This window comes from Eurosta solidaginis, chromosome 3 (assembly GCF_040869045.1).
Source record: "Eurosta solidaginis isolate ZX-2024a chromosome 3, ASM4086904v1, whole genome shotgun sequence".
NCBI classification, from domain to species: Eukaryota; Metazoa; Arthropoda; class Insecta; order Diptera; family Tephritidae; genus Eurosta; species Eurosta solidaginis.
Genome location: NC_090321.1, coordinates 261400918 through 261427427, shown reverse-complemented (window position 1 = coordinate 261427427; position 26510 = coordinate 261400918). Strand labels below are relative to the sequence as shown.

The following is a 26510-nucleotide window of genomic DNA, read 5'->3' as shown; positions in this document are numbered from 1 at the left end:
TTGAAGATGATTTCGATTACTTCGGGGCTATTTCCGGACTATTATGGGATTATTTTCGGGAAAATTTTCGGGGCTCTTTCGGTGCACCTTCAGGACATTCCCGCCTTAAAAAAAATATGCCCAGAAGATCCTTTTAAGTAATCTATCTGTGAGCTAAGATTCAAGGAAATTAGTTTAGTTGTTCTGGTATTATTAAGTCACAAAGGGAACAACTGCTCATCCCGACATCGAAATATCCAGATATGCAAACATCTCAATGCTTACATTTATAATACGTGAATTTTGGGATCATTCCTGGATCATTTTCAGATTATATCAAAGGTTTCTGCGGATAATTTCATGACATGACAGGCTACGGGTTGCTTTGGGGTCGTTTTTCGGATATTTCTGAATCACTGTTGATCACTTTTCGGGCATTTCAAGAAAGTTTTCGGAATGTTTTGGAATCATATCGGTATTACATATTTGGATAAAATTATCGAGATAAACTCGATATTTTTCAGGGTCGTTTCGGGACTGTGCTCGAAATCATTTCGGAACTATTGCCAAACAATTTCAGTAATATATCGGGTTTGTGTTCCGAATCGTTTCGCTGCGATTTCGAAGTTATTCCAGGACTGTTTCGGCGACATTTTAAGGACTTTTTCAGGGCTATTTCAAGATTTGCTGGGTCGAATTCAGGATCGATAAGGATTTGTGATTGGGGTTTTTCGGGACTGTTCCAGATTAGTTTCTTCGTTGTTTTTGTAATAATATCGCGGAGACTTTTTCATGACTGTTTCGGGATTATCCCCGCATAATTTCTGAATGTTGGCCGCCGTGGTGTAGTGTGCTCCGCCTACCACACGGAATATCATGCATTGCAGATGCCGTTTGGAGTCGGCATAAAACGAGTAGGTCTTGTTCCGCCAATTTGTAGGAAATTTAAAAAGGAGAACGACGCAAATTGGAGAAGCTCAGCTTAAAATCTCTTCGATGGTTATCGCGCCTCACACATATTTTTTTATTTGTAATTTCGGTATGATTTTTGAGATTATTTTGGCCGTTTTGGATCGGATCATATCGGTACAATTTCCGGGTCATTTTAGAGCTTTCTTTAGACTATTTGGAGCCATATCGCTTCGAGACTATTTCGAAGTAGGTTTCGCCTTATGTTTCCTCTTCGTTGCGCCAATATTTATGGATTCATCTTGGCACTATTGCAGGATTATCACTGTTTCATTTTGGGATTGGGAGTTTCTGAACTGATTTATAACTATTTCCAGGCTCATATCGGAGCTTTATCACAATGAGTTTGTGTTATATTTTCTTCGAGCAGGTAAAAGGTAGCTTATTTCATACAATAGATTGTTCAGATAAAATGTTCATCGTCATAAAGCTCGTTTTAGATTTATAGAACCCTGAAATTAAGTGGATGGGCTACCAATTGGGCCAACATCCCATTTAAATAGCTGGCATATATCTTATAAAGATATTACGAATATTTCATTAGATTATTATTCAGCTCCATTCATGAAAAGTATGAGGTATTCCTTACAATCGAAGACAGATCCGCCCCTACTTGTTTTGCTTTAAAAAATATCTGAGGGATATTTTTTAAATTAAGGAACAACTTTATTCAAGGGACAGAAAATTGACACTGATGATGGCACAACGTCGAAACCGGTTTGTCTCGAAACCAAATTTGAAAAGGTATGACGGAAAACCGTTCCAATATACACTTTATACAACTTTATACACTCGCACACATACAAAAATGTTCTGCTTGACAGCTGCCTGCTTGGCTGTTTCTCAGCTTGAATTAAGAATGCAAATTTGATTGTGCCAACTTAAGTTCATTTAAACAAAATTTTAATACCCTCCGACACCACACCACTATCTAATAGGCTCTACTAAGATTCCAATAGAATAAATTAGCAGAAATAAACCAAAAAAGTTTAAAAACTATTTAAAAACATGAAAAGTTCATAGCGGTTTAACACGCACGTCAAATAAGCTTAATAAATGAAAAACTTGTTCCACACAAATAAAACACAAACTACGTCAACTCTAAGTAAACTTAATTAAAGAAGTTGGCAAGTAATTTAGTAGCAGCTGTGACAAAGACAAGCCCAACAAAAACAAAACCTATTGCGTGTGATATGCAAATTTACTATTTGCCTTTTTTTTTTTAATCAACTTTAAATTTAAATACATGTTCGTTTACTGATTAAAAAAATAAGCACACCTTTGCTATATTTGGTTTTTTTTTTTTTTTTAATTATTGAAAATAAAAAGCGACATAAATGTGTTTAATTGACGTCAATAAATCTAAGAACTGATACGAATTAAAGGTTATTTTGGTAATAAACCATTTTCAATGTCAATAAAGCAAGTTTGCAGAAAATTTATGCAAGAATGGTTTGTTGATAAGCTGTTAAGGCTGTTTTTCCTTGACATTATTTTCTCGAAATCGAAAGTTATAATAAGAGAGCGTTTAGAATGCTTTTTACTGACACTACAAAATTAGCAAGAACGAGGTCAGTTGAATAAGGCAAATTCAGAACACATAACTGATTAGTGATTAGTTTGGTAATCTAGGCTTCCACTTCTTCTGGTTAGGTCCTTAGAAGTAGCGTAGAAGTATAATACTAAAATTGTATTTACTTACAATTTGCAAAGGAAAGCAATCACTCCGAAATACAGTCCATACATTCTCATTCCTGGTTTAACACTTTTGGAGCTTTTATTCCTTTCTTTGGAATAATGAATAAATTTGTTTAGTCATTATTCCTTTTTGTTAGTCCGGACTAACTATTCCTTTTTGTATTCCTAATGTGGAATTAAGAAATGTTTAAGCATTGCTCTTATGGAATATCAAAAATTCAAAAGCATTCCGCAAGTGAATAATAACATTGAAAAGCAAACGGAATGCAGATGTTTGGGGAATGTGTTACTCCGAGTGTTGTAGTCCAATGAATACAATCCAATAAAAAAGAGGAATAAAAAAGGAATAATTAGTCCAGAGTGCAAAAATGAATATAGACTAAAATTTTTTATTCGTTATTCCGGACTAATAAAAAAATTTTGCAATCCTCTGATGCTGCAATCAAAGGAGTAATTATTCCAAATGGAATGTATTCCTAAACAACTCTGACTAAGACCGATTATAATCAAACAACTCTTTTTACTTGCAAAAGAACAGATATCTTAATTTTTCCTTTTCGATAGTGAAACCGAGAGAGCGCAAGATTTTCTTCAATAGTCGACATTGGAACAACACTTAAACATTCCAATATCCCTGGGCTCAAGTTCCAGGCAAAGTAACATCAAATATTTAGAAACAAGTTTTTCAATTATAACAAAAAAATTTTAACGAAGCAGGCTCGCTCCTCGGCAGTGATTGGGCAAGTACTCCGAATGTACTTCTGCCATGAAAAGCTTCTCAGAGAAAACTTACCAATTTGTAAGAAAACTTAAAAAGGAGCACAATGCATATTAAAAGAAAAGCTCGGCTTAAGATCTCTCCAGAAGTTATCGTGCCTTGAATTTTTTTTCCTATACCAAACACTTCTTCAACCATTGCTTCCAAGTTGGTTTGCCCTTATATTGCAGTTTTGGTCCTTTATCAAGATGAATTTTGTTCCCAAAACAATATTCGGTGCGGCAAACTTTATATGACTAAATTATGTTTTATGAACGGTCTGCTAATTATCTAGTGATATAATTATAATTATATTTTATACTTCTTAATTGTATTTCATACGTCAATATAAATTTTACTCATTCCAAGTAATTTGACGTAAAATATAAACCGTTGAGTGGATCGGAAATATGTGTGAAAGAGTGTTCTGAAAGCGAAAGCTCCACAGTTGATAAATTCTGTTGTTGTTGCAATTACAGAAACACTTACCGACTGCCCCAGAAGAGATTTTTTTTTTGCCTCTCAAACCTTCGCCCATGGGTTTTTAGTCGCCTCTTACGTCAGGCATGTCTTCTGCGGGAACGTTTTAAACCCCATAACATGCAGGGAGAAAGAATTGAATAATACACATAAAAAAATTTTGGTGTCAAAACTGCACTTTGTGGTGTTGTTCTGCTTAAATAAAATCCAACGCAGTGGAATTACATCCTCAAGAACTGCTAACTATTTTAGAAATAGAATTTAAATTTTAATAATAATAAAAATGAAAAATTTAGATCTTGATTCGATCGGAACTTGAACCCAGGACGTTCATAGAACATTGCTCACTAGCTCCAAAAATTTTAAAAGAGCAAAATGTCACTACACTTTTTCACATTGCACTATTTTGGTGCTAAATGTGAAAATACACCAAAATTAATGTTGATATAACTCAAAAAAGTGTCAAAACACTACACTTAATTCACAGTTGTTGTTGTTTTCCCGACGCGTTTCGACGTTCTTTTTTCTCACGTCATCTTCTTGGGATTTCTTTAATGCTAAATATGTAAAAATAATATACATATTAACATTTGATACTTTTTTCTAACAATAAACATGAAACTAACACTTCACACAAATTTTTTCTTTTTACTTACATTAATTATATTTCAATTAAATTATAAATTGCACTTTATTTTAAACAAACATAAAGACTTGGCACTTGCATTTTTTTGTTTACTTCGATTTGCATCTCTGAATAATAGCTGAGTAGACGCTGTTGATGTTGCCAAAGTCTTCTTTAAAGTTTAGTGTGTTGTGTATTTGTTGTTGTATTCTTATGCTTTCTAGAGATATTCCCGTTTTTTCTCTTCTTTCAATATCTAATATTTCGACAGTTGAGAAGTCCGCTATATGGTTGCTCTTTGTTAAGTGATGAGCTAAACCGGTGTTCGTTTTTTTGTTTGCTGCGTCTTTTTGGTGTTCATTAATACGCAACACTAAAGGATAACATCATCTCTAAGCCGATGCTAAGCAGTGACTTGTATGCACATCAATAAATAAATCATTATGTCTACCCACATGTCCATAAGAGCAGCGGAGAAGAGACGCACAAGCACATGCATATATCTTATCTGAGATGCTCACAAAAGAAGGCAATAATTTGTGCAAGTATCACCCATATATACACCCGCATGTGAGAAGCTATAAACGGAGTTATAGCTGGTAATTTTATAGCTGATAACTAACTAGTAAATTCTAGAATAGAAAAGCCTAGAAATATGCAACGAGGAATCCAGACAGTATAAAAGGCAGCAACAGTAGAGACACGACAATCAGATTGATTTAAGACGCTATCTGGCGAGCAATAGAAGTGTTATTTTGAAAATAGTCTAATAAAGGCCATTTTGCATTATTGAATAGTGGAGTTACTTATTCAACAGTTTAGTGATTCGAACGTTAGTAGAGGGTTGCAAATAAGAGGAATTGCACTAAATTCGTTACAATATGTACTTACATATAAGTACTGCATATGATGCATGAACAAATTCGTTAATTATTTTTAAAAAAGTCTGTTTTTTCGACTGAATGTTCAATTTAGCGAATTCGAAATAGTATTGCTCAATTTTATCTATCTCGAGCATAAATTTATTTGAAGGCATGGCTTGGAATACTATCTGCAACACTATTAGGAGGCTCGTCATCGGACGATTCTTCTATTATTGAATTTTCTCCTAGGCTTCTGCGATTATATGTTCGTCAGTAAATTCTCCGTAGCAGGCAAGAATGCACAGAATCGATAAATGAATAGTAATATGGTTAATACAGTAAATTTAGTTAGAAGGCAAATAAATTCGTTTATGAGAAGATTTCAAATATAATTTTTTTATTCAATGCTTATAAGCGGGAAAATTACAAAACTTTAGAAAAAATCGGTGCTTTTAAGCGGGAAATGCTTATAAGCGAGGTGCTCGTACCGTGATTTTTTGTGTACATTGAAACAAGGGAACATCTTTTTGCAATTTTTATAATGCTTATACCCTCACTAGGGTAGGCACCTTGTCGTTGGTGTGAGGGCTTAGCCGAACTCCATAGCGCCCGACTATGAGGCGGAGCTGTTTAGGACTGACATCTACGCCGTTTCGCCTCATAGGAGGGCGGCGGGATGCCGGTGACCAAGAACTGCCAACCCCTAATCCAGGGTGTTATGCGGACCGTGCCTATTGGACGATTTGCAGCCAGGGGATAAATTCGGCTGTATTCGAACGGAGCCTTCCCGATACCGGGCCATCTCGGGAAGTATTTATGGCCTTACCGCAGTAAGGGGCGCTGCTGTGGCGGACGGTTCTTTCCCCGTATATAATACTGGACCGCTGAGCCCGCCTTGTCGGGCAGGTGGTCGTACGACCAAGATGAACAACTCATTACCTGAACGTAATAAGGAGGATGTAAAGAGGAGGACTGAGTCGCAATCCAGGGACGACAAATACGAATTAAGCGATGCGTCGGACTCGGGGAGCGAGAGTAGTGCTGATTCAATGAACTCCGTGTTGGAGAAGCACACAAATGAAAACGGAGTAGAAGAGTGGAGAAGGGTACGGAGCAGAGGAAGTAAAAGAGCTCTCTCGCAGTACCGTGCAGCACTAAGAATTGTACAACGCTTGGGAGCAGTGGTCGACCCAACAGAAGTGGAGATCGAGCGCTTGGAATGGGCCCATGAAGCGGTAGAAGTAGGTCGGAGGCAGTTCAAAAGGTTTGCTGCGAGAAACCCTCGGTTCTGCAACCGGTACGAGGAGGAAGAAGCGTCGAATGGCAGAATGAAGAGGCAACGTTCGGCAGAAGGCGACAAGCCTGCTTTCAAGAGGCAGAAAGGACCCAGTCCTAGAGCCGCGAGGCAGGGCAGTCGCATAGACAAGACAAGTAGGCCCAAAGCTGTAAGACAGATGGGTTCCAATAGCGAGGTAGCAACTACCTCGAAAGCTGCCAGTCAGAGGGAAGTTCCAACTACGGAAGTAGGAGATAAGCCAAAGGGAGATAACGCTAAGACTCCGGCTTTCTCGGAGGCGCTAAAGGGAGTTAACGCGAAGACTCCGGTGTTCTTGGAGGTTCCAAAGGGAGATAACACTAAGACTCCTGCTTTTCCCGAGAAGATGAGTGATGTGGCAAAGCAGTCACTGACTGTGGCGCTGGTTGATCGTAGCAGTCCGTTCGGACAAATGACTACTGAAAGGTGGAGATCTGTGGAAAGGGAGCTTATTAGCTTAATGCTTAAGATGATGCGGGAACAACCAAGTAAGCCCCTTCCAACCTTTGATTCGGGGGGATGGTATAATGGTGTGAAGATGATAGCGTGCGACAACATCGCGAGCTTGCGGTGGCTGGAGGAAGTCGTTCCAAACCTCCAAAGGCAAGGCACGAACGCGCGGTTTGAGGTGGTGGATAAAGCGCAAATCCCCACGGTACCAAAAGTTAAGGTATGGATACCATGCGTGATGAAGTCGGAGGATACACTGCGACTTCTGCAGAATCAGAACCCGAACATACCGACACAGGATTGGAAGGTACTTACTGTATCTCGGCCTACCGAGGATGGTCAGTTCTACATCTTCCAAATAAACAAGCAGGCGGAGGATATTTTGTACACGCAGCTTGGCAAAATGTCCTTTGGCACTGGCAAAATTTACATGCGACTCAGGAAAAGAAGTCCCGAGGATAAAAATCCTAACACGCTGGAAGTGGGCGAAGTCGAAAAGGACCTCAGAAGCCTAAGGGAAAAAAGACAGGTGGAGGTCCCCGACGTCACCACGAACGTGCTAGAAGAGGACCAAACGCTAAATGGTGCTGTGACTCGCACAGAGGAACACACGGCACAACATTCACGAGGGGCTGAAGGGCGCCTCGAATACTCTAAACCAAAAGGGCAAGAGGAGGACGACGACGTCAAGACGAAGGTGCTGGAGGGGGACAAACAGCCCAATGGTGCTGCGAGTCCTACAGATAAACCTCCAACACAGTAAAGTGGCGTCGAGCGAACTCCTCCTAACCCTTGAGGAGGGTTCGTTTGACGTGGCGCTGATCCAGGAGCCATGGCTCTCATCGGGAGGAAAGGTTTCTGGACTTAGCGCGCGCGGGTTTGGCGTTTACTACGCACAAACGGAAGGACGGGTGCGAGCTGTAGTAATGGTAAGGAAACAGCTGCATTCATATATGCTGCCTAATTACACCACCGAGGATCTCGTAGCGGTGGCCGTTGAGCAAAAGAATAAGCAGGCATTTATCCTGGCGTCCTGCTACATGGCCCATGCTGCGGAGGTTCCACCGATGGAGTGCAAAAGGCTAGTACAGGAGGAAGGGCGCAAAGGGCGGTTGGTCATAGGCGCAGATGCAAATGCGCACCACAATGCGTGGGGAGGAGCAGATACGAACGAGAGAGGCGAATCTCTATTTTGTTACATCCTGCAAACCAATTTGCAGATAGCCAACAGGGGAAATGTTCCTACATACATTGGTCCAACATCCAGCAATGTTCTGGATATTACATTGAGCTCCGAGCGTGATATATCAAGGTATGATTGGATGGTTCTCGATAGACCATCCTTCTCCGACCATGCGTATATAAGCTTCAGCATCCCACTAAAGAGGGTAGAGAAGGGAGGAACCTTTAGAAACCCTAGGGCAACGAATTGGACTAAATTCCAGAAACATGTAGAAACGAAACTGGGACAACCCAAAGAGGTTGCTAATGTAGAGGAACTGGAGGAGTCGAATGAATTCCTAACAAGGACGCTTATGACTGCGTATCACAAAGCTTGCCCTCTAAGAAGATTCAGAGGAAAAGCAAAGCCGCCATGGTGGAGCAATGAGCTGAGTCTTCTAAGAAGACAGGTAAAAGAAATGTTTAAACTCGCAAAGACCGCGGAAAGCGAAGCGTGTCGGGACGAGTACAGGGATCTACTGAGGATCTACAAGCGTGAAATTACCAGGGCGAAGAGAAACTCATGGAAAAGTTTCTGTACGGACATAGAGTGCTCCAGTGAAACAGCACGGTTGAAAAAAGTCCTAGCAAAGGGAAACATAGTCCAGGGACTAATAAAGAAAGAGAACGGGGAATGGTCACGTGATAGTGAGGAATCCCTTAAGGTGCTTCTCGATACACATTTCCCATCGGGAGACGGTTTAGAAGAACCAGCAGACATCACTCACACTTCGATCACGGAGCTAGTGGTGCCGGGCTTGGTGACCGATACCAAGATCGAGTGGGCAGTGAAGACGTTTTCTAAGTTTAAATCGCCGGGCCCAGATGGTATATTCCCGGCCATGCTACAAGTCTCAAGTAGGGCGGTCGTGGAATGGCTTCAAATAATATTCGATGGGTGCATAAGACTGAATCATGTACCGCACTGTTGGAGAACTGCTCGTGTAGCTTTTCTACCAAAGGCGGGGAAGATCGGTCACGTGTATCCCAAAGACTATAGACCCATTAGCTTAACATCATTTCTGCTCAAAACCTTTGAGAGGCTGATAGATGTGTACATAAAGTCCAACGTGGATGAAAAGCTGCTCTCCACAACACAGCATGCGTACACCAAAGGCAAGTCGGTAGACACCGCATTGCATAGGGTGGTAATAAGCATAGAGAAATCCCTGGAATATAAGGAGTATGCTCTAGGAGTCTTCTTGGACATTGCCGGGGCTTTCAATAATGTTGCAAAATGGGCGATTATGGATGGTCTTAATTACATTAAAGTACATCCTGCCTTAATCAGATGGATCGGCTGCATGTTAAATTGCAGGAAGATTACATCACAATGGGGATTGTACGAGGCCACGAAATCAGTGGACAGGGGCACGCCGCAGGGAGGGGTGCTATCACCTCTGCTGTGGACACTGGTCATCAACCAACTGCTCAGGCAATTCGATGAGGGACCCGTAAAACTTACGGCTTACGCAGATGACGTTGCAATTGTCATAAGTGGAAAATGCCTTCCAACGATTAGTTCTTTGATGGATCGGGCGCTTCGGGATATTCATACCTGGGCATCTAATGTCGGGCTGAAAGTCAATGCGGAGAAGACGGATATGGTCTTGTTTACAAAGAGGTACAAGGTCCCAAATTGGACCAGGCCTAAGTTAGGAGCGGTGACCTTACAGGAGAAACCTTGCACAAAATATCTAGGAATCATCCTAGACAGTAAGCTGTCATGGAAGCTCAACGTGGAGGAGAGGGTCAAGAAGGCCTCAACGGCACTCTATGCATGTAAAAGAATGCTGGGGTGTACGTGGGGCCTATCGCCCTCTCTTTCTCATTGGGTTTTTACAGCGATTGTAAGCCCTATTCTATACTATGGAGTTCTTGTTTGGTGGAAAGCCACACAAAAAACAACATACCTCAAAAAATTAGAGGGGGTATGCAGACTATCGATGCTTTGCATTACGGGAGCCCTGAAAACAACCCCGACGGCTGCACTGTATGCCATTCTGCACATTCCACCTGTAGACCTGGTAGCAAAGAACAAAGCGTTAACGACCGCAACCAGGCTCGATGCTTCGGGGCAGCTTGAGCGCCGACCATATGGCCATAGTAGTATAGCGTCCTCAGTCACAAGACGAACAGACTACATGATTCCCTACCTGCACTTTGAGGGAGACCTTAAGGCCACAATAGAGGTGGACGGTTGGCGCAAGGGTGCGCAAATGGCGGACGAGGCGATACATGTGTACACCGATGGTTCCAAAATAGTGGAAGGAGTAGGGTCTGCGGTATACTGCGCTGATCCGGAATTAAGCAGATCCTACAGGCTGCCGGATTACTGTAGCGTTTTCCAAGCGGAAATATTAGCCGTAACCAAAGCAGTAGAAACCCTGGAAGAGAATAGCTTAAGCTGCAACCGTGTTAACTTTTATATTGACAGTCAAGCAGCAATTAAGGCAATAATCTCGCATAGCACAGCATCTAAATGCGTGTTAGAGTGTAAGCAGTCTCTGGAGAGAATCGGGACAGGGAGAAGCATACATCTATATTGGGTCCCAGGGCATATGGGAATAGATGGGAATGAAAAAGCGGACGAATTAGCTAAAAAGGGCGCATCCCTTGAAGCTTGCTCCGTAGACGTCCCAATTAGATTGGGCGAGATTAAGCGAAGGCGAGAGGTGCACATGATCGACCAAGCAGAAAAGGCGTGGGTTCAAGCGCGGGGCTGTAAAGTGTCGAAGATTATGTGTAGGTCTTACAACCTTAGACTAACACAGTTGCTTCTATCATTAAAAAGAGAGGACTGTAGACTCATGACGGGTATTCTGACTGGACACTGCCTTCTGGCGTCACATGCCTTTAAATTAGGCTTGGTCAGTGATAGCAGGTGTAGGAAGTGTGGGTTGGATGAGGAAACGATCGAGCACGTTCTGTGCTCGTGCCCTGCACTTGCCAGGCTAAGGCTCCAGCTATTAGGAGTGATACAGCTGTCAGATCTAGAAGCAGCAAGTGGCTTAAGTCCTAGGAAGCTTCTAGTATTTGCCAAGAGGACGGAGTTATTTTATAACATAGGTCCTGGTTTTTGATAGGGTTTTTCAGTTTGGTCGTTAAAACAAACTTCTGGTAACACTACGGACTCAATCAGTCTATGTGAGGTCCTCATGGACCGGCCAGTTCAACCTACCTACCTATAATGCTTATAATCGGAAAATGCTTATAAACGGGAAATACTGTTAAACAATAAGCCACCTATAATACTTTTTATACCTTTCATGAACATGATATGGTATATTACCTTTGGTCCGATGTTTGTAACGTTGAGAAATATAGAAGATAGACTCACCATTAAGTATACCGAATTGTTCAGGGCGACGAACTGAGTTGATATAGCCATGTCCGTCTGTCCGTCCGTCTGTCTGTTTGAACGCAAACTAGTCCCTCAAATTTTGAGATATCTCAATGAAATTTGGCACAAGGATGTATTTTTGTATTATATTAGACATTTGTCGGATCCGGTAGGATCGGACCACTATAACAAACAGATAAAACTAGGTGATATATATTTTAATATATCACAGAAGATTTTCTGAAAAAATCACTTTGATCGGAGCTATATATAGTATATATCCCATACAACCGATCGTTCAGATAGAAAGATTTTTGGCAATTTATATCATTACTGGAGTTGAATGTTGACATAATTTACTTATATACTGTAAAGATATTAAATTTTTTGTTAAAATATGACTTAAAACAATTTTTTTTTAAAAGTGGGCGTGGTCGTTCTCCGATTTTGCTAATTTTTATTAAACATATATAATAATAGGAGTAACGTTCCTGCCAAATTTTCTTCAACGACTACCAAATTACAGCTTGTAAAATTTTAAATTACCTTCTTTTAAAAGTGGGCGGTGCCACGCCCATTGTCCAAAATTTTACTAATTTTCTATTCTGCGTCATAAGTTTAACTCACCTACCAAGTTTCATTGCTTTATTCGTCTTTGGTAATGAATTATCGCACTTTTTCGGTTTTTCGAAATTTTCGATATCGAAAAAGTGGACTTGGTTATAGTCCGATATTGTTCATTTTAAATAGCGATCTGAGATGAGTGCTCAAGAACCTACATACCAAATTTCATCAAGATACCTCAAAATTTACTCAAGTTATCGTGTTAACGGACGGACGGACGGACGGACATGGCTCGATCAAATTTTTTTTCGATCCTGATAATTTTGATATATGGAAGTCTATATCTATCTCGATTCCTTTATACCTGAACAACCAACCGTTATCCAATCAAAGTTAATATGCTCTGTGAGCTCTGCTCAACTGAGTATAAAAATAGTTTCATCTCCTCTCTTGAGTTGTCAGTCATCATGTAATTATTGTCTGATGCAGTCATTGTTGACCAATTTCACGAATTAACGATTTAATTTACGATCCATTGCAGCTATAAGGTTTCCCTTTTTTAGTTGGCAATTAATTTTGTAATTTGCAACTAAAACAAGTGAATTTTGCTATCAACTAACAGTTAAAACCAATAAACAAGTATGCAGACTGCAATGTTTACATACATATACAGCTGCGTTTACGAAAATAGCAGTGACAATTTTAATCAAAATTGATGAATTAAGTTCGATTACTCATTTTCGATAACTTAAGAAAAAACTTCCATAAATTTTGTAATTGAAATTATTAAAACATTTTAAAAAACGTTTTCGAACAAATGCCAAAATTTGAAAAATTTTACGAATATTTCCAACATTTTGTTTCGAGTTTTTGGAATTTTTTGGAGTATACAGTTTTGTAGCCCAATTGTTTCACAGTTTGTTCTATATAAAAAATAAAGCCATGCATGCGACCTTTAAATTGAAAAAAATAATGCACCCTTTGGAAAAGATATTTAATTTCGTATAGCTTCTATATTGTGGGACTAAAGTTGATCGGGCTACAAAACTGCATACTTAACAAAATTCAGACATTTCTAAATAAAAATTCGAAATTTGCGGAAAATTTCCTCGATTTCCCGAACTTTTTCGAATAAGTTTTTGTTTGCACAGTTTCAATTACATGAAGGTTATTTCTTAAACTTCCGAAAATAACAAAGAAGAATTTAATCGACAAAATATTGAAACAATTTTGGGAAATGCCTGATAATACTACACCTTCTTCTAACGTTCGAATCGCTGAACTGTCGAAAAAAACCTAAAATATTCATTATTGCAAAATGGTCTTTATTTAGACTCCTTTGGGAGCAGTACTTCACAATTATACTTTACACCTAATATAGTGTTTAAATCAAAACTGATTAGTTATCCCTGAGCTTGCGCTGCTTTTATACCCTTGCTGGCTACGTGTATGGAATATTCTTCGTTGCCTTCTACATAAGTGTGGGTACATGTACTTAAGTGTGGCTGCTTCCTGTTTTTGTTGTTGTAATTATTTACTAATAGCAAAGTGATGCTAATATTCGTCACAATATGATTAAATTTGCGACTGCTATTTTTGTGTCTGTTGCCGCACATTTGGTCGGGTCTATTTTCTGAGCGATATCCTACGTTTTAGATACTAATCATGATAAAAACACTACAAAGGTAAACCCGTTTATGAAGTATGTGAAGTTTTCGAAAAGATTTGAAAATTTCTCAATCGCACCCAGAAAATAATATAGGTTAATCTTACTACGAATCTTCAAGAGTCTAAGTCGAAACAAAAGCTCCATGCAGATTAGCCGACCCTAATGTATATGCAAATGCTTAAAAAATATTAAGCAAGGCTGTATATGTAAATTTAGTTATGTGTTTTCGTTTATTCATGCTCTCACTTCATTGATCAATAAATAATTAAATCCGATTATGATCTATTGGCGGCTGCCAAGTGTCGAACTGATGAATGTGCTTTTTAACACATATAGATATATTACGTGTACATATTTCAGTATATACCATATATTTCATTTGTTTGTTTTTATGTTTCATGAAAATAAAAAAAATCGAAATTAAATTAATTTCTCTGCATCATCAACTTAATTCGTTGCGGGTTATGAATTCTGACTGTGGCATTTATGTGTGGTTTTGTTTTTGTTTAAAATACAAATGCTGCTAAACAATTCTTAAATTATTTCAGAAATTTTTTTAAATTTATTTTTAAGTGTTGATTTTATTAATCAATTAAGTTTAGCTTATGCCTCAGCGAGCACTGATTCAAAGACTCGTGAGAGTATTTTTGTATGTGTTAGTTATTTAATAATCTCTATATATCTTTGATTAAGATCCTTAGGTTTTATTTAAATTTGATTCTATAAAATAAAAAGTTATTTTGAAAAGTTAAGCTTGTAAATGTGAATTCCTTCAAATATTGGATGCAAATTCTAATTCGTCTCTTTAGATTGCTTAAAAAATTATCTTAGAAGTTCAATGCTACATTCAGCTTCCCTCTTCTGTTCTCAAAGGCAATTGTCCCTGAGAATTATGTCTGGGTAGGAGCGTCTGCTGACAGTGCTGGACTATATTGATATCTCCATAAAGCACGTAAAGCTCTTCACTAGCGTTCTTCGGTACGCCCTATCGCCCATGCCCAAACTTCCACAAAAACTTGGAAAATCATTTCTTTGTAATATTTCCAAAGTTTCTTTATCTAACTTAGTCAGTTCATATACTTCTGCACCTTGCAGCAGGACAGAAACGAAGAGTTGCTTGTTGAGACAGATTTTCGTTGGCGAAGACAATGCTTTATTGCTCACTTGCCTGTTTAGTCTAAAGCTGCATAGCGAAGTTTTGAGCTGGATTCTTTCCGCTGAGACTCTTCTTTTCGATCAATCTCTCTTAATCCTCTTTTGGTTTCGAACGGCTCGGAGAGCTCGTTCCTATATTTTGCACATTGCTGCCTCCATTTAATTGTTCATCCCATAATGTAAGCACTCTGTAGACATAAGCTCTTTGAATCTACGTCTCCTGCGTGTATTTTTTCTCTTCTCATTACTTAGATCATAAAGCGGTAAGTTTACAGCGTCCTTGTTTTGATTTCTATCCCAATTCCAATTCCAAGTTTTTCCTCGGTGGCGGCACGATTGACTTAACGAAATTTAATCATGCTCATGTGGCTTGATGAATATTTTTTTGTTTGGTCCGGAAGCTGGATATGATATTGATTTAGGCACCGGTGAAGTCGCCTATTTTCATGAACTATAACAATTTGTTTCACGCTCCATAATAACGGTTTTTGAACCGACCACAAAGATCGGGTGATCATTACCTTATCCAAAGATATGAGAGATTTAAACAGGTTTTAGAGTTTCCTGAACACTAACCTATAAAATTAAGTGAGACAATATCAACAGTCTGTAGGATTTGTGTTCTTTTGAAATGTTACAACACTTACTTACTTACTTAATTGGCGCTTAACCATTTAACAGTTATGGCCGTCCAACAAGGCGCGCCAGTCGCTCCGCCAACCGGCGCCAATTGGTCACACCAAGATTGTTTAAATCGTTTTCCACCTGGTCCTTCCAACGGAGTGGGGGCCGCCCTCTACCTCTGCTTCCATAGGCGGGTTCCGATAGAAACACTTTCTTGGCCGGAGCATCATCTTTCATTTGCATAACATGGCCTATCCAGCGCAGCCGCTGCGTTTTAATTCACTGCACTATGTTGATGTCTGCGTATAGCTCGTACAGCTCATCATTAAATCTTCTTCGGTACTCGCCATCGCCAACGCGTATGGGTCCATAAATCTTTCGAAGAACTTTTCTCCCGAACACTCCCAAAGCCGCTTCATCTGCTGTTGTCAGGGTCCATGCTTCTGCCCCATATAGCAGGACGGGTACGATAAGTGACTTGTAGAGTATGATTTTCGTTCGCCGAGAGAGGACTTTACTTTTCAATTGCCTACGTAGTCCAAAGTAGCATTTATTGGCAAGATTGATTCTTCGCTGGATTTCAGTGCTGATGTTGTTGCTAGTATTGATGCTGGTTCCCAAATAAACGAAGTCTTTTACTATTTCGAAATTATGGCTGCCAACAGTAGCGTGGTTGTCAAGGCGCGTATGCGCTGACTCTTTGCTCGATGACAGCAGGTACTTCGTTTTGTCCTCATTCACCATCAAACCAATCTTTGCCGCTTCTTTTTCCAGTTTGGTGTAAGCAGAACTAACAGCGCGGGTGTTTAGGCCGATGATATTGTAACGAATTTACTTGCAAATCCTCTTATTTGCAATCCTCTGCTAAGTTCGAATCACTAAACTGTTGAATAAATAACTCCAATATGTAATAATGCAAAATGGCCTTTATTCAAGTACTTCACAATAACACTTGTACTTTGCAACGAACAGCTTACTTAATAACCAAACTGATTGACAGCTCAAATGAAACTCTACTATTCAAAATAATACTGCTATAGCTCGCTGGATATCGCTTAATCCAAATCTCAAATCAAACTGAATTACTTCTTACTCGCCTGCGCCACTTTTATAGTTTACGCTGCATACATCTAGGCTCTTCTATTTCCAGAAGTTACTAGTTAGTTTCGGTTACAAAATCGCCAGCCACAACTACATGCACAAATTTTTGCTCTCTCTTGTGACAACTCAGATAAGATATATGCATGTGTTTGTAGTTTACAGTCTCCCGCACACACATAAGCGTATAAGTAAATTCATCGGTGTGTGACATCTCATCTCTCGCTGCCTTGTATGTAAATGTTGCTCGTCGGAATGTGTACATATGTGTAGACGCAATTATTGATTCGTTTATGTAGATACATAATGATTGAATTATTGATGTGAATTCACGTCACTGCTTAGCATCGGCCTGGAGATGGCAGCACTCCTCAGTTTTGCTAATATTCGTAACAATATCAATGTCATCAGCATATGCCAGTAATTGCACGCTTTTATAGTATATTGTTCCAGTGCGGTTAAGTTCTGCAGCTAGTATAATTTTCTCCAGTATCAAATTAAAGAAATCGCACGATAGGGGGTCACCCTGTATGAAAACTCGTTTAGTTTCGAACGGCTCGGAGAAGTCCTTCCCAATTCTGACTGAGCTGATGGTGTTGCTCAACGTCATTTTGCACATTCGTATAAGTTTTGCGGGGAAACCAAATTCAGACATAGCGGCATATAGGCAGCTCCTTTTCGTGCTGTCGAAGGCGGCTTTAAAGTCGACGAAGAGTTGATGTGTGTCGATTCTTTTTTCGCGGATTTTTTCCAAGATTTGGCGCGTTTTGAAAATCTGGTCGATGGTAGATTTACCAGGTCTGAAGCCGCACTGATAAGGTCCAATCAGCCGGTTCACGGTGGGCTTCAATCTTTCGCACAATACACTTGAAAGGACCTTATATGCGATATTAAGAAGGCTGATTCCACGGTAGTCGGTGCATTTTGCAGTATCCCCCTTCTTGTGGACTGGGCAAAGAACACTTAAATTCCAACCGTCGGGCATGCGCTCGTCCGCTCATATTTTGCTAAGAAGCTGCTGCATGCGCCTTACCAACTCCTCGCGGCCGCACTTGAATAGCTCCGCAGGCAATCCATCAGCGCCCACGGCCTTGTTGTTTTTCAATCTGGTTATTGCTATTCTAATGTTACAACACATCCACTATAAATTTCATAAACCAATCGAAGCTATTTTAAATTGCATAAGAAGGATGTTGGCACATAATATGAACGGTTGAGATTAATACGCTAAGGCAAGAACAATCAAATCTCATTAATAACTATTGCATATTAGTTTCGACAACGTAAAGTGTAATATTTTACAAACTGTATGAATGAGCTCCACATTGTTTCTATCTGATAAGAGCTTCAACACCATCAAGTGGTCATAAAGCTCGCAATCAACAGCTATACGACCAATCAAGATTGAAGTCTCAATAAAGTAGCTTTTCATTTAACTAATGAGCAGTTCTTAAGCACAATTTAATTGTGCATAATTATTAATTGATATTACATAATAGTACACATATAGATACTTCAAACATATATACAAAATTAAAAAGAAAAAAACTATTATGCCTAATGAGCTTTTATGACTTCATAGAAAATTCAAAGTAGTATAACTCGAATAAACGAAAGAAATAGTCAAACAAAATTATTACACAACAAGTAAGGAAGGTTAAGTTCGGGTGTAACCGAACATTACATACTCAGTTGAGAGCTATGGTGACAACATAAGGGAAAATAACCATGTAGGAAAATGAACCGAGGGAAACCCTGGAATGTGTTTGTATGACATGTGTATCAAATGAAAGGTATTAATGAGTATTTTAAAATGGCGTGGACCTAAGTTCTATAGATGGACGCCTTTTCGAGATATCGCCGTAAAGATGGACCAGGGGTGACTCTAGAATGCGTTTGCACAATATGGGCATCAAACGAAAGGTGTTAATGAGTATTTTAAAAGGGAGTGGGCCGTAGTTCTATAGGTGGACGCCGTTTCGAGATATCGTCATAAAGGTGGACCAGGGGTGACTCTAGAATGCGTTTGTATGATATGGGTATCAAATGAAAGGTGTTAATGAGTATTTTAAAAGGGAGTAATCCTTATTTCCATAGGTGGACGCCGTTTCGAGATATCGCCATAAAGGTGGACCAGGGGTGACCCTAGAATTTGTTTGTACAATATGGGTATCAAAAGAAAGGTGTTAATGAGTATTTTAAAAGGGAGTCGGCCTTAGTTCTATAGGTGGATGCCGTTTCGAAATATCGCCATAAAAGTGGACCAGGGGTGACCCTAGAATTTGTTTGTACAATATGGGTATCAAAAGAAAGGTGTTAATGAGTATTTTAAAAGGGTGTGGGGCTTAGTTCTATAGGTGGACACCTTTTCGGAATATCGCCACAAAGGTGGACCAGGGGTGACTCTAGAATGTGTTTGTACGATATGGGTATCAAATTAAAGGTATTAATGAGGGTTTTTAAAGGGAGTAATCCTTAGTTCCATAGGTGGACGCCGTTTCGAGATATCGCCATAAAGGTGGACCAGGGGTGACCCTAGAATTTGTTTGTACAATATGGGTATCAAAAGAAAGGTGTTAATGAGTATTTTAAAAGGGAGTAATCCTTAGTTCCATAGGTGGACGCCGTTTCGAGATATCGCCATAAAGGTGGACCAGGGGTGACCCTAGAATTTGTTTGTACAATATGGGTATCAAAAGAAAGGTGTTAATGAGTATTTTAAAAAGGTGTGGGGCTTAGTTCTATAGGTGGACACCTTTTCGGAATATCGCCACAAAGGTGGACCAGGGGTGACTCTAGAATGTGTTTGTACGATATGGGTATCAAATTAAAGGTATTAATGAGGGTTTTTAAAGGGAGTAATCCTTAGTTCCATAGGTGGACGCCGTTTCGAGATATCGCCATAAAGGTGGACCAGGGGTGACCCTAGAATTTGTTTGTACAATATGGGCATCAAAAGAAAGGTGATAATGAGTATTTTAAAAGGGAGTATTCCTTAGTTCCATAGGTGGACGCCGTTTCGAGATATCGCCATAAAGGTGGAGCAGGGGTGACCCTAGAATTTGTTTGTACAATATGGGTATCAAAAGAAAGGTGTTAATGAGTATTTTAAAAGGGTGTAGGGCATAGTTCTATAGGTGGACGCCTTTTCGAGATATCGCCATAAAGGTGGACCAGGGGTGACTCTAGAATGAGTTTGTACGATATGGGTATCAAATAAAGGTATTAATGAGAGTTTTAAAAGGGAGTGGTGGTAGTTGTATATGTGAAGGCGTTTTCCAGATATCGACCAAAATGTGGACTAGGGTGACCCAGAACATTATCGGTTGGATACCGCTAATTTATTTATATATGTAATACCTGGCAAGATTTTAAGGGTGTTTTATTTCGCCCTGCAGAACTTTTTCATTTTCTTCTACTTAATATGGTAGGTGTCACAACCATTTTATAAAGTTTTTTCTAAAGTTATATTTCGCGTCAATAAAACAATCCAATTACCTTACCATGTTTCACCCCTTTTTTCGTATTTGGTATAGAATTATGGCATTTTTTTCATTTTTCGCAATTTTCGATATCGAAAACTGGGCGTGGTCATAGTCCCATATCGTTCATTTTTCATACCAAGGTAAAGTGGGTTCAGATAAGTACGTTAACTGAGTTTAGTAAAGATATATCGATTTTTGCTCAAGTTATCGTGTTAACGGCCATGCGGAAGGACAGACGGACGACTGTGTATAAAAACTGGGCGTGGCATCAACCGATTTCGCCCATTTTCACAGAAAACAGTTAGAGCCATAAAATCTATGCCCATACCAAATTTCAAAAGGATTGGTTAATTTTTGTTCGATTTATGGCATTAAAAGTATCCTAGACAAATTAAATGAAAAAGGGCGGAGCCACGCCCATTTTTAAATTTTCTTTTATTTTTGTATTTTGTTGCACCATATCATTACTGGAGTTGAATCTTGACATAATTTACTTATATACTGTAAAGATATTAAATTTTTTGTTAAAATTTTACTTTAAAAAAATTTTTTTTTTTAAAGTGTGCGTGGTCCTTCTCCGATTTTGCTAATTTTTATTAAGCGTACATACAGTAATAAGGGTAACGTTCCTGCCAAATTACATCATGATATCTTCAACGACTGCCAAATTACAGCTTGCAAAAGTTTTAAATTACCTTCTTTAAAAAGTGGGCGGTGCCACGCCCATTGTCTAAAATTTTACTAATTTTATATTTTGCGTCATAAGTTCAACTCATCTACCAAGTTTCGTCGCTTTATCTGTCTTTTGTAATGAATTATCGCACTTTTTCGATTTTTCGAAATTTTCGATATCGAAAAAGTGGGCGTGGTTATAGTCCGATATCGTTCATTTTAAATAGCGATCTGAGATGAGTGCTCAGGAACCTACATACCAAATTTCATCAAGATACCTCAAAATTTACTCAAGTTATCGTGTTAACGGACGGACGGACGGACGGACGGACATGGCTCAATCAAATTTTTTTTTGATCCTGATTATTTTGATATATGGACCTTTCCTTTATATATGTACAACCAACCGTTATCCAATCAAACTTAATATACTCTGTGAGCTCTGCTCAACTGAGAATAAAAACGAGCGTAAAAATTAAGATTAATTGATGCAGTAACTAAAGAAGGAAGAAAAATTGACGAAAGTAAACAAATCAAAAAAGAATCGGGCCAAGTAAAACTGCAATTAATGAGAAAGTGCAATTCATCCCAAACACAATAACCGAAATATACAAAAGAATGAACAAAAAATTGGATGCAATAAAAAATAAAAAACAAATAGCATTATAAAATCTTTTGTTTGTGGATTTTAAAAATACAAAAATAACCATTAAAATCAATAAATTGGAAGTTTGGAAAAATAGTTATTACCTTGCGGTACTAAAACACTTTCAGAGGATATGCATTTGGAAACATTATAAAACCTCTTGGCTTCATAATGGTGCTGCACCACTTTCTCTTTAATATTGTATCACGTGTGCAGCATTAGCTTTTCTAAAGTATTTTGAATTAAATTGCTGTTATACCACACTAAAATGGCAACAGTTCCATAGAACGCGCCTGAAGTTATTCCCTACACTTTTTGCTTTCCTTATATGAAAATTTTAACACAGCGGAACAGTTATGGTGCTGACTACCGTTTTTACCCTCTTCAGTTAGTTATTTATCTAAAGGTTATTCAAATCCTCGATTTTGCCATGCTGAGGCATGCCTAAAGTATACACAAAAATCAGCTGTTTTCTTTCGTTTTGTGTACTCAAAATAAATTGCTGCGATTTTTACTACAAAACATTCGCAATTATCGATTTACCTGAGTGTTAGCCACCCTGTGTTGGTGAAAAAGAAAATGTCAAATGCAGCTACCTGTAGAATTGCTACACTACAACCCTGATTAATAAAGTACCGGCTTCTACACCCTTGTGACTGTAGGTACCAAGTGCTGCATCCTAATACCCCGAAAGGTTGATTGATGAGGAATCTTCTTATTCGAAAACATGTCCTGGCATCCTTCGCTGTGAATAGTTTTGTAATTTTTTTCCATTATCAATCGCAACTTATTTCCTTGTTTCCAGGAGCGTTCTCCCTGCGTGCCTTCATATAAAATTAATTTTTTTGCGTAAATGTAAACTGGGAGTGTGCCAACGCAAACACATACAAATAAAAAGGCGCTAACGCTGTGATTGAACAATTGAAATGTCAGTTGAGTAAAGAAACAAAATTTTTGTTTAAACATTTGTTCGCAGTTCATTGCTGTAAGCACCTCAATAAAAGATTGTGTGTACTTATGGGGCATTCCATGTAAAATCATTCTACCGATGCACGCCTATTTCGCTGAAATTTGGACAACTTTTGGTAAGTTGCGAAAAAGGCTTTCCAGATTGTGTTTCAAAGTTCCTCTTTCAGCCGATCAGGATAGATGAGTTGCTGAAAAATTCGAATTGTTTTTGGAAACAACTTCATATGAACAACTAGGTGCGACTTCGAGTCAGTTTAAGGCAGTTTTTGGTTCCAGGCATTTTGAGGTGATGAAAATCAAGCACTAAGCATTATAAATAGGGTTAATTTGCTTTAGACGAGTCATTCATCATCAACTTTGTGAAGTCAGCTACTTTATAGAATGCCGGTAAGCTTTTATCAGTCTACCATCTTCCAAAGACCTTGCGGAAGTATCCAAACTCGAAATCAAAGCGACACCTACATATGTATTTATATTGGTTCCAAGAAGCGGTTCTATTCACGATAGTGGCCATAGTGAGAGACATCACAATGGCCCCTTTTTCGGCCCTGTATTTTCTGCCTAGTCCAACCTATTAAAAAGAACGACAAATGTTATAATTTATTGCAAAACTAAAAAAAATATAATGCATCGGTATCTCCGAGACTAGTTCTCAAAAAGTGGTATACCTTAAAACTAAAATTGTAAGCCTATTCTCGTACAGAAATGCTGGTTAAACCTAATATAAGAGTTATTTCTTAGTCCATTTTTTTTTATTCAAAAAATATAAAATCCAATAATTTGAAAAAATATCAAAGTCGAAAAAATAATAAAAAAAAGTTATTAAAGATCACGAAATTTTGAAAAGGCCCATGCCCATTACTTCCTGGCGAATAAAAATATTTTCCAAAAATGCATGTCTCCCGCTTGGCCAAAAAAAAAGTATTTTAAAAAATCTAGAGGCCTTTAAAAAAATGTCAAAATTAAGCTAAAGCGGTGTTGCAATGTAGAATGGCTTTCTGTAGACAACCCCATTTATGTATGCCATAGATATATGAGTATAACAGGGTGCATCAAACAGAACCAACCGATCGTTATTTAATTTGAGCGATTCTGAAACAAATTCCGAGATGGGAGATTCCTCATCTTTATAAAAAATAACTGTAATAAAATTTCCTTTAAACAAATTCTAAGATAGCGCATTTTAGAACTGGCAGTCTAGATAGGATCTTATATAGTTAGGAATGTGATATCGAAAAAAATAATTCGATTTGGTTCTCATTACAAGAATGGTTTTTGCTTTCAATGCTTTTAAGAATTTGTATAGTTTTGGAAGACACATTTACGTCACACGTATCTAGCTTTGTTCTATGTCATGAAAAGTGCCTTCTAATTTTCTTACAATGCTTACAAGTAAATGTGAAAACCATGAATATACGTTAAATATACGAAGTAAAGAGAATAAGAGAAAAACCTCAACTACAGCAAATAGGGCATCAGTGTGTCAAGCTGATAATGCAAAGCATATCAATAAGCTTTACGGGAAAGAACTCAAATCCCCACCAAAAACGTAAACAAAATATATTTTAAAATACCCTGTATATGTGTATATATATATCTGAATATCTATGTACTCTATATAGTTGTACATATTCTCCTGTTAATTTTACTGGCATGTGTGCCGCGTCCCTATTGTATTTATTATATTATTGTTGCTACGCACGTACGTGACCCAGGTGAAACGTGTAATTTTATTCACTAAAGAAATAAATTTATTCGTCAACGCTCATAATGTGTGACCCTAACCTACCCAAAAACATATACATAAAACTAAAAAAAAAAATGTAATGAGAAAACACTAATAAAATAACAAATAAAAGTCAATGAAGTACAAACAGACATTTTGAATAAACCCAACAATGTAAAGAACTAGTACGTAACTAGTCGGAACTGCTATAAAGTACAAGTAATTTCTATACTTTCGACTGATGTGATTTACCTTTTCCCGCCTACACGTACAAGTGAATTCGGTCGTTAATTAGACTACTAAGCCGTCCCTGTCTTAAAAGGACACAACTTTTATTTAATTTATCTACTAAAAACTAGATGTACAGCTGCGAACACGTAAATAACAGTAGAAATGTATACCAAATTTGCTCAAATAAATTCATTTTTTATTTTATGAAATTTAAGAAGAGACTTTTATGAGCTTTGTATCTGTATTATGCAAACCAATCTGAAAAAAAATTTTCCAAAATTCAAGAAAATTTAGCGAAACTTTCGTACTTTTTATTTAGAGTTTTCAGAATTTATTTGAGTATATAGTTTCGTATACAAACCAAATAGTCTCACAAAGTAACAGTTATAGCTCTCTCGAAATTCGCATCGTTTTTTGGTAATTTTTTTTTATGTTTTAGATTTTCCTCCTTACAAAGGGCGCATAGCTTTATTTTTTATCTCGAAGAAAATCTTAAGACAACCTTCAAAAAAAATAGCAAAAAATCAATGCGAATTTTGAGAGACTTATAAATTGTATTGTGTTAGACTCAAATTGGTTGGGCTACGAAACAGCATACTCGAAAATATTCTGAAAAAAGTTCTCGAATCTTAGAAAACGTTTTTGATATTGGTTTGTATAGTTTCAGTTAAGAAATTCTTGAAATTGATGAAATTTAAATTGTCTATGCTATTATCGTCTTCGAAACTGTACATCGATATCTAAGAAGGTGTTGATCGATTTCCCTACATGAAGCATACTTAGCTGTTGGTACTAGTTCCGTAACTAGTTCAAACTGAAAACTCACACCAATACGCTACAGGAAAATATGTTTCAATAGAAGTGTGTCATACACTTCTCACATTCACTTGCTTGTACATATGTACCTTTTTGAGTTTCTCATTCCTTTTTACCCAAATTACAATTACAAATGCTATTTGCCATGCCAAATAGAGACATGCGTGTAATATGTAAATTTAAATATATGCGCTATTTGGACTCATTTGTATACAAAAATGTAGATAAATAATATTTATAATTGTTTTTTTTTTTTTTAAGCATGCTTTCGTCATTCCACACTTACTAAACTTGTAACTTACTATTCACTTTAACCACAAACAGTTGTTGGTAGTTCCGTAATTCCAATACGTAGTCAACACATATTGTAAACAAAATCATTTCTAGTTTCAAAGTAATGTTCTTGTAATAATTTCCTTATCCTCACACCCATTTGCTAAATTTTGCGACACGATTTTTTGTGTGATATAATCACAAATATAATAACAAGGGCGGAGGTCATCGAATTTTTAAGATATCGAATACAGGATACTCAAATGCCTACTAAAATGTTTTACCCCAGTTTCCTTGTTTGTTTTAGATTCAAAAAATATACTTTAACTAAAACAACTTGCTTCTAGGAGTCTAGGCAGTATTAAAAGTATTGAGGTACCAGATAGACATCACCAGGGATTCTAGAGGTTGGTTAGCGCAAATTCATAGCGTGGCGAATATTGGCATTTCTAACATCACTATGCTGTTAGTAAATAATCACAAAACCAAAAATCAAGCAGCCACACTTATGTACATGTACACATTAAAGCAAACAGCCACACATATGTACAAGGCAACGAAGAATATTCCATACACAAGCAGAAAGATTATTTCACATACCCATATGTAGTCAGCAGATAAAAGTGAAGAAGAAAGAGAAATAATCGCACATCACGTTACTATCAGCAAAGCGCAGAAGTTGTTACTCACACATACATACGCATATGGCTAAATAACCAAGTATGAGATGTAACTGTTCCAGAAGCCATGTTTGTAAAAGTCTAGACTTTAGGATAAATATGCGACAGGCAACAGAGAGTAGGAGTGAGAAATCAGTTTGATTTAAAGAAGCTACTAGTGAAGTAAAATTTTGCCATACTACTCCCAAAGTGGTCTAACTAA

At 38.0% G+C, this 26510-nt stretch overlaps 1 protein-coding gene across 6 annotated transcripts in view; it reads left to right on the top strand.

Annotated features, from left to right (window-relative positions):
* LOC137245466 (uro-adherence factor A) overlaps nt 1–26510 on the top strand; it is a 189458-nt gene that overhangs the window by 6171 nt on the left and 156777 nt on the right. The gene's annotated exons all lie outside the window — the stretch shown is intronic.